The sequence below is a fragment of the Mytilus edulis genome, chromosome 2 (genome assembly GCF_963676685.1).
Source record: "Mytilus edulis chromosome 2, xbMytEdul2.2, whole genome shotgun sequence".
Classification (NCBI taxonomy): domain Eukaryota; kingdom Metazoa; phylum Mollusca; class Bivalvia; order Mytilida; family Mytilidae; genus Mytilus; species Mytilus edulis.
In genome coordinates this window covers 47,851,375-47,859,557 of record NC_092345.1, presented here as the reverse complement: position 1 = coordinate 47,859,557, position 8,183 = coordinate 47,851,375, and positions in this window count along the sequence as shown.

Sequence of the window (8,183 nt, the reverse complement as noted above, 5' to 3'; positions counted from 1 at the left end):
GGTTTTCCGCTATTAAAAAATAAACATTTATTTGAAGATGACTTTTTTTAATACTAATTTCTCAGTAATCAATAAACACATGTTAATATTTTCAAAAATGATTCATTAGTTTTAAAACCAAATTGATCATTGAAACTTGAAACTTGATTTCAGCAAAAAAGGTTTTAACACTTTTGACCTGATATTTGTTTATTTCTATTTTCACTTTTAAATTTTAAATACTATGATTCTTAATGATGTAAGGTGTAAAAAACAGGGTTGTTTAGAGAAGGTTGTTTATTATTGTTAATATGTTAATTTTTCAGGGCATCTTCATGTTTTTCATTGAAACTGTTTAAGTATTCAAGAATTGTATTATTTATTTATGCTGTTATATTAATTTTATTTTTAAAACTTTATGGTAAATCTATATATATACATGCCTATCTGTGATTATAAGAATGAATTTCATTAAACACCTCATCTATGTGCTATTTTGAAATCTTATTTTAAATGTATGATCTTCCTTTAATGATCTCTTCTACAAATGACATTTTAAACAACTATTTTGACATATAACCATATGAATATATTATATTTATACCAAAGACCAAAATTCATACTGCATAGCAATGGCTTTTAAGTGTTTGAATAATGTAGCACCTGCATATTTTTTATATAACTATTTTCAAGTTGTTCAGTTGTTAATAAATAGGTATTAAGGATGTTTGCTTGTCATGTTTTGGAATTTTTGTTAGATTTTCGAAATCCTCTGGTTTTATCCATTTGAATGCCTTTAAAAAATTTGATATATATAATGGTATGGTGTTGTCGTCTGTGTCGTCGTTGGAAGACACATTGGTTTCCGGACAATAACTTTAGTTTGAGTTAAAAGATCTTTATGCATTTTTAGCTCACCTGGCCCGAAGGGCCAAGTGAGCTTTTCCCATCACTTGGCGTCCGTCGTCGTCGTCCGTTGTCGTTAACTTTTACAAAAATCTTCTCCTCTGAAACTACTGGGCCAAATTAAACCAAACTTGGCCACAATCATCATTGGGGTATCTAGTTTAAAAAATATGTGGCGTGACCCAGCCAACCAACCAAGATGGCCGCCACGGCTAAAAATAGAACATAGGGGTAAAATGCAGTTTTTGGCTTATAACTCAAAAACCAAAGCATTTAGAGGAAATCTGACAGGGTAAAATTGTTTATCAGGTCAAGATCTATCTGCCCTGAAATTTTCAGATGAATCCGACAACCCGTTATTGGGTTGCTGCCCCTGAACTGGTAATTTTAGGTAATTTTTGCTGTTTTTGGCTATTATCTTGAATATTATTATAGATAGAGATTAACTGTAAACAGCAATAATGTTCAGCAAAGTAAGATTTACAAATAAGTCAACATGACCAAAATGGTCAGTTGACCCCTTTAGGAGTTATTGACCTTTATAGTCAATTTTTAACCATTTTTCCTAAATCTTAGTAATCTTTTACAAAAATCTTCTCCTCTGAAACTACTTGGCCAAATTAATCTAAACTTGGCCACAATCATCTTTGGGATATGTAGTTTAAAAAATGTGTGGCGTGACCCGGTCAACCAACCAAGATGGCCGCCATGGCTAAAAATAGAACATAGGGGTAAAATGCAGTTTTTGGCTTATAACTCAAAAACCAAAGCATTTAGAGCAAATCTGACATGGGGTAAAATTGTTTATCAGGTCAAGATCTATCTGCCCTGAAATTTTCAGATGAATCCGACAACCCGTTATTGGGTTGCTGCCCCTGAACTGGTAATTTTAGGTAATTTTTGCTGTTTTTGGCTATTATCTTGAATATTATTATAGATAGAGATAAACTGTTAACAGCAATAATGTTCAGCAAAGTAAGATTTACAAATAAGTCAACATGACTGAAATGGTCAGTTGACCCCTTTAGGAGTTATTGACCTTTATAGTCAGTTTTTAACCATTTTTCCTAAATCTTAGTAATCTTTTACAAAAATCTTCTCCTCTGAAACTACTGGGCCAAATTAATCCAAACTTGGCCACAATCATCTTTGGGATATGTAGTTTATAAAATGTGTGGCGTGACCCGGTCAACCAACCAAGATGGCCGCCATGGCTAAAAATAGAACATAGGGGTAAAATGCAGTTTTTGGCTTATAACTCAAAAACCGAAGCATTAAGAGAAAATCTGACAGGGTTTAATTGTTTATCAGGTCAAGATCTATCTGCCCTGATGTTTTCACATGGATCGGATAACCCGTTGTTAGGTTACTGTCCTGAATTGGTAATTTTAAGGAAATTTGGCGTTTTTTGTTATTATCTTGAATATTATTATAGATAGAGATAAACTGTATACAGCAATAACGTTCAGCAAAATAAGATCTACAAATAAGTTTACATGACCAAAATAGTCAATTGACCCTTAAGGAGTTATTGCCCTTTATAGTTAATTTTTAACATTTTTCATAAATTTTTGTTAATTTTTAGAAAATATTTTCCACTGTAATTACTGGGCCAAGTTCATTATAGATAGAGATAATTGTAGCAACAAGAATGTTCAGTAAAGTAAGATCTACAAACACATCACTATCACCAAAACACAATTATGTCATGAATTTATCCGTGTCCATTGTTTAATATGCACAAGACCAAGGTGAGCGACACAGGCTCTTTAGAGCCTCTAGTTTTCTAGAAGGTTCAATACCACTAAAGGAAGCCTGGGATTAATTTTGGGGATGATTGCCCCAACCGTATAGGAATTAGCGGCCCAAAAGGGGCCCAAAACTAGCATTTTTCTAGTTTCAGGATAATAATTTGTGTATAGATATTTCAATTGCTCTGAAATTGTACCACAATGCTAAATACAACAAGTAGAAGGTTGGGATTCTTTTTATGGGTTATGGGGCAACAAATTTAGGACTTAAGGGCCAAAAAAGGGCCCAAAACCAGTATTTTTCTAGTTTCCAGACAATAACTAGTGTGTAAGGGTATGGATCTCTCTGAAATTGTACCACAATGTTCCATATAACAAAGAGAAGAATGGGATTGTGAGTTTGGGAATAATTGCCCCAGACATGTAGGCATTAGGGGCCAAAAAAGGGCCAAAAAGAAGCATTTTTCTAGTTTCAGAAAATAACTTGTGTTTAAGTGTATGGATCTTGCTGAAATTTTACTACAAGGTTCCATACTACAAAGGAAAGGCTGGCACTGAGTTTTTGGGGTTATTGCTCCAAAGGGGGGTTTCAATAAGTTAAGGGGGGGATTTACAATTTTTTAAGGGGATGCATATATTTTTTTCTCTTCAAATTTCAAATTTTTGAAAAGTTTTAAAGATGAAATCTTCAATTTCACACTGACAGTAACGAGCGATAGATTTGCAAAGTTTTTTACCACATTTTTGTGTCAGAAACCTTTATTATGTCAAAAATTTGACCACAATCCAAAATCAGACAGTATCAATCTTGAATGTTTTTGTCCATACTTGCCCAACTGTTCAGGGTTCGACCTCTGCGGTCGTATAAAGCTGTGCCCTGCGGAGCATCTGGTTATTAATCATTTACATATATAATTATAAGCCATTTGTAAAAGTCTTATAAAATCATATTATTTTATAATAGTTTTTGAGAACTTTAACTGGTCAATGATAAAGCTATGAAAAATCAAGAGAACATTTTCCCGTCAGATTTCCAGTGGCTAATATCTCGAAAACAAGCACATTGACCCCTTTATTTGTTTTGCTTTTTTATTCCTCAATAAATACCCTATCAATATATACTAGTGTTATAGAAAGCTATTTATTTTGAAAATGAGCAGCGAACTTCCTTAAATTAGAAAATCAAGAATTTTTATTATTTTGTTCATGAATTAAATAAGCAACGGTAAACATATATATTCCGTTTGTGTGCCAAAGAAAATGTCTTGTTTCCACCAGAGAATTATTTAGTACCCCCTGCTTATCAGCATACGAAATCGGTAGGGTCCCGTACGAAATTATAAGGCGTATTACGCCTGGAAATAAGGCGTAAACCAGGCGTAAGTGGTAGTTACGTGTCTAGATCCAAGCGTAAGGGAGCAGGAAACGTAAATTTGTAGTCCTTACGGGCGTAGAAAAAAGCAGATAACCTGGCGTAAATTGAAATAAGCAAGGCGTAAGTTTTCTTACGGGCGTAAATTGAAATAAGCAAGGCGTAAATTTTCTTACGGGCGTAAAACTGTTGGTATGGCGTAAATAGAAATACCCATAATGCTTTGTTTAAAGGATCATGGGATTTTTTTTCAAAATTTGGCTCTTTGGTTTTAGTTTAGTGTTGGACACATGGCAGCTTCATATATTCAGGGATAATTTGCTTGTTTTGTGCTTTTTGGAAGAATCTGAAATTGGAAATTACTGAATCAAATAAATTAATGAAAGTTGTGAAATAAAAGGAAAGTAGTAATATATGGTAAATAATAATAATGTGAGTATAACTAAGTTATTAAGTATTATGTTCTATCAGAATTTTTGAAATCCCAAAACCTTTATCCTTAGATAATAACATTAAAATGTTTTACTTTAAGTTAAATTGCAGTATTATCATTTATAAATTAGTTCAAAAGACAATAATTTTCAAAAACAACTTAGTAAAAATGCTACTTTTATTTCAAGAAAAAATAATTGTAACAGTTATAATTCTTATTTAAACTTAAACTTATTTGAGCCATTGTCTGCATAAAATGTATTTATTTCTATATATATTAGCTTCTTCAATGGTTAATATTTCAAGTTTTTTGTCAAACAATAAGAAATAAAAGCAACAGTACAAAAGTTTGTATCAAATACACAAAAGTACACAGCTTAGGGTTAATACACTGAACTAAAATAAGTGTAGTATTATGTAAGGATATTACGCCTGGTTTATTTATTGACCAGGCGTACTCATTTGCATATTACGCCTATTTTTTTGTGAACCAGGCGTACTCATTTAAATATTACGCCTAATTTTACGCCTGGTTTACGCCTTACTTACGCCTAATTTACGCCTGGTTTACGCCTGGTTGACGCCTGGATATGTATTTTGTAAACACTGCAATGCCGCCAGGATAAAGTATGATTTTTACGCCTGGTTTCCGTGTCATATACGGGCGTCACAGTTCGTACAGGGTATATTGTTTTTCTTCTTATATTTTTACTTATTAGGAAGAATCAGAGAGGGTCTTGAAGATCAAACAAAAGATATCGAGTGATCATTTGCTTTATAAATGTATATCCTCAAATATTGTTATATCGTCTTAGTGTTTTCTCCTAAACTGAAAATATTAACTATTTCTTTGGTAGGTTCTTGTTTATAAAAAATACACATTATAGTTTAATTCATTCACAATAACAGTCCAAACACAACAACATGTAAATTGAGTGCTATTGCTCACTATAAGTATTAACAACGCTCAATTTTATTGACATTTCATGGTTCTGAATGACGCTTGTAATGTCTAGAACAGCTCATTCGGACCAGGTCACATATTACATACAAGAAAGCCGTACTTGTACGACTTTGCCACAGAGCTATAGAAAAACAGTACATTAACGGTAAACTGGAATCAGCTTGTATTACGCTACACTCAACAAAGTGTAGTAGTCAGCCGAGAACCAGCTTACATTAACGGGTGTTACGCAGATAATTTGAAGGTAATACACGGACACTTTTTAGTTGTTTTTTAATGAATATAATAATAAAAATATTTTATACAGTTATTTTGCGCTGGCAATAATAACTATTTTTCAAACTCCTCTATTACTATTCATATCAGTTTAGTACTTTCAAGATTATCCAGAATAAAAAAAAATGGACCGACTATTTTACTTCAAAAGGGGATTATAGTTTTTCCTAAAAAACATTCTGATCCAAAATTTTATGAGTAACTATATATTGTGGTCAAGCAGATGGCAAAATAATGTTTCGATTCCTGAATTTCTGAAAATCGTATGTACTAGTACTAGCCCTAATTTGAAAAAAAGTTGTGTGATAGTGTTGAAAAAAACATCCCATCTCTATCAAGCTAAATGGTCGGTTCGTAATTTTTCTTCTTCAATATATGGACATGAACAGTATTCTGGACAATGCTGAAAGTAAAGAAATGATGGTACCGACGTTTATATTAAAAAAAAAACCACGAGAAATATATATAAAAAAATCAAATCTAATCAAAAGATACAAATTCCTAGCAACTAACCAATGCACGATTGATCTTATGAATAAAACGTGTATGTGTAATACATGTTCAAAAAGGAAGCAAATTTTTAAGAAAATTGTTCAGCTTATGTCACCAATTTTGTTCGATAAGCTGCGCGATTAGATCATATTGTGACACGTGTTTAATCCTGATAAACACTATACAACCTATACGCATGATAAAAAATAATAAGAAATCCAAAATATATGCCTATATATATCTAATAACAAGTAAAAATCCATTTTTCATATCTTTTCATTCACAAATGAAAAATAAACTTCATTTTTTGTCGAGCCTGCGACGTTTGTCACAGAAAGCACGACATAGGGATAGTGTTCTGGCGGCGGCGGCGTTAGCTAACTTCTTAAAAACTTAATATTTTAGAAGGGGGAAGACCTGGATGCTTCATACTTTGTATATAAATGCCTCATGTTATGAAGTTTCCGTCTGTCATATGTCCAGTGTCATTGACCTCATTTTCATGGTTCAGTGATAGCTTGAAAAAAAGTTGTAATTTTTTGTAATGTTCATTCCTCTCTTATTAGCTCACATGACCCGAAGGGCCAAGTGAGCTTATGCCATTACTTGGTGTCCGTCGTCGTCCGTCGTCTGTCGTCGTCTGTCGTCGTAAACTATTTCAAGAATCTTCTCCTCTGAAACTACTAAGCCAAATGCTTCTAAACTTTAACTGAATGTTCCTTTGGGTATCTAGTTTATAAATTGTATCCGAAGGTTTGATCAAAAATGGTCGCCATTGCTAACAATAGAACATAGGGGTCAAATGCAGTTTTTGGCTTATAACTCAAAAACCGAAACATTTAGAGCAAATATGACAGGGGCAAAATTGATTATCAGGTCAAGATCTATCTGCCCTGAAATTTTCAGATGAATCGGACAAACCGTTGTTGGGTTGCTGCCCCTGAATTTGAAATTTTAAGGAAATTTTGCTGTTTTTGGTTATTATCATGAATATTATTATAGGTAGAGATAAACTGTAAACAGCAAAAATGTTCAGCAAAGTAAGACCTAAAAATAAGTCAACATGACTGAAATGGTCAGTTGACCCCTTTAGGAGTAATTGCCCTTTATAGTCAATTTTTAACCATTTTTCATAAATCTTAGTGATCTTTTACAAAAATCTTCTCCTCTGAAAACTACTTGGCCAAATTGAACTAAACTCGGCCACAACCATTATTGGGGTATCTAGTTTGAAGATTGTGTCCGGTGACCTGGCCAACCAACCAAAATGGCCGCCTTGGCTGAAAATAGAACATAGGGGTATAATGCAGTTTTTGGCTTATAACTCAAAAACCAAAGCATTTAGAGCAAATCTGACGTTGGTAATATTGTTTATCAGGTCAAGATCTATCTGTCCTGAAATTTTCAGATGAATCAGACAACCTGTTGTTGGGTTGCTGCCCCTGAATTGGTAATTTTAAGGAAATTTTGCTGTTTTTGGTTATTATCTTGAATATTATTATAGATAAAGATAAACTGTAAACAGGAATAATGTTCAGCAAAGTAAGATTTACAAATAAGTCAACATGACGGAAATGGTCAGTTGACCCCTTTAGGAGTTATTGCCCTTTATAGTCAATTTTTAACCATTTTTCGTAAATCTTAGTAATCTTTTACAAAAATCTTCTCTGAAACTACTGGGCCAAATACTTCCAAACTTTAACTGAATGTTCCTTAGGGTATCTAGTTTGAAAATTGTATCAGAAGTTGTGATCTATCAACAAACATGGTCGCCATTGCTAAAAATAGAACATAGGGGTCAAATGCAGTTTTTGGCTTATAACTCAAAAACCGAAGCATTTAGAGCAAATCTGACAGGAATAATATTGTTTATCAGGTCAAGATCTATCTGCCCTGAAATTTTCAGATGAATCAGACAACCTGTTGTTGGGTTGCTGCCCCTGAATTGATAATTTTAAGGAAATTTTGCTGTTTTTGTTTATTATCTTGAATATAATTATAGATAGAAATA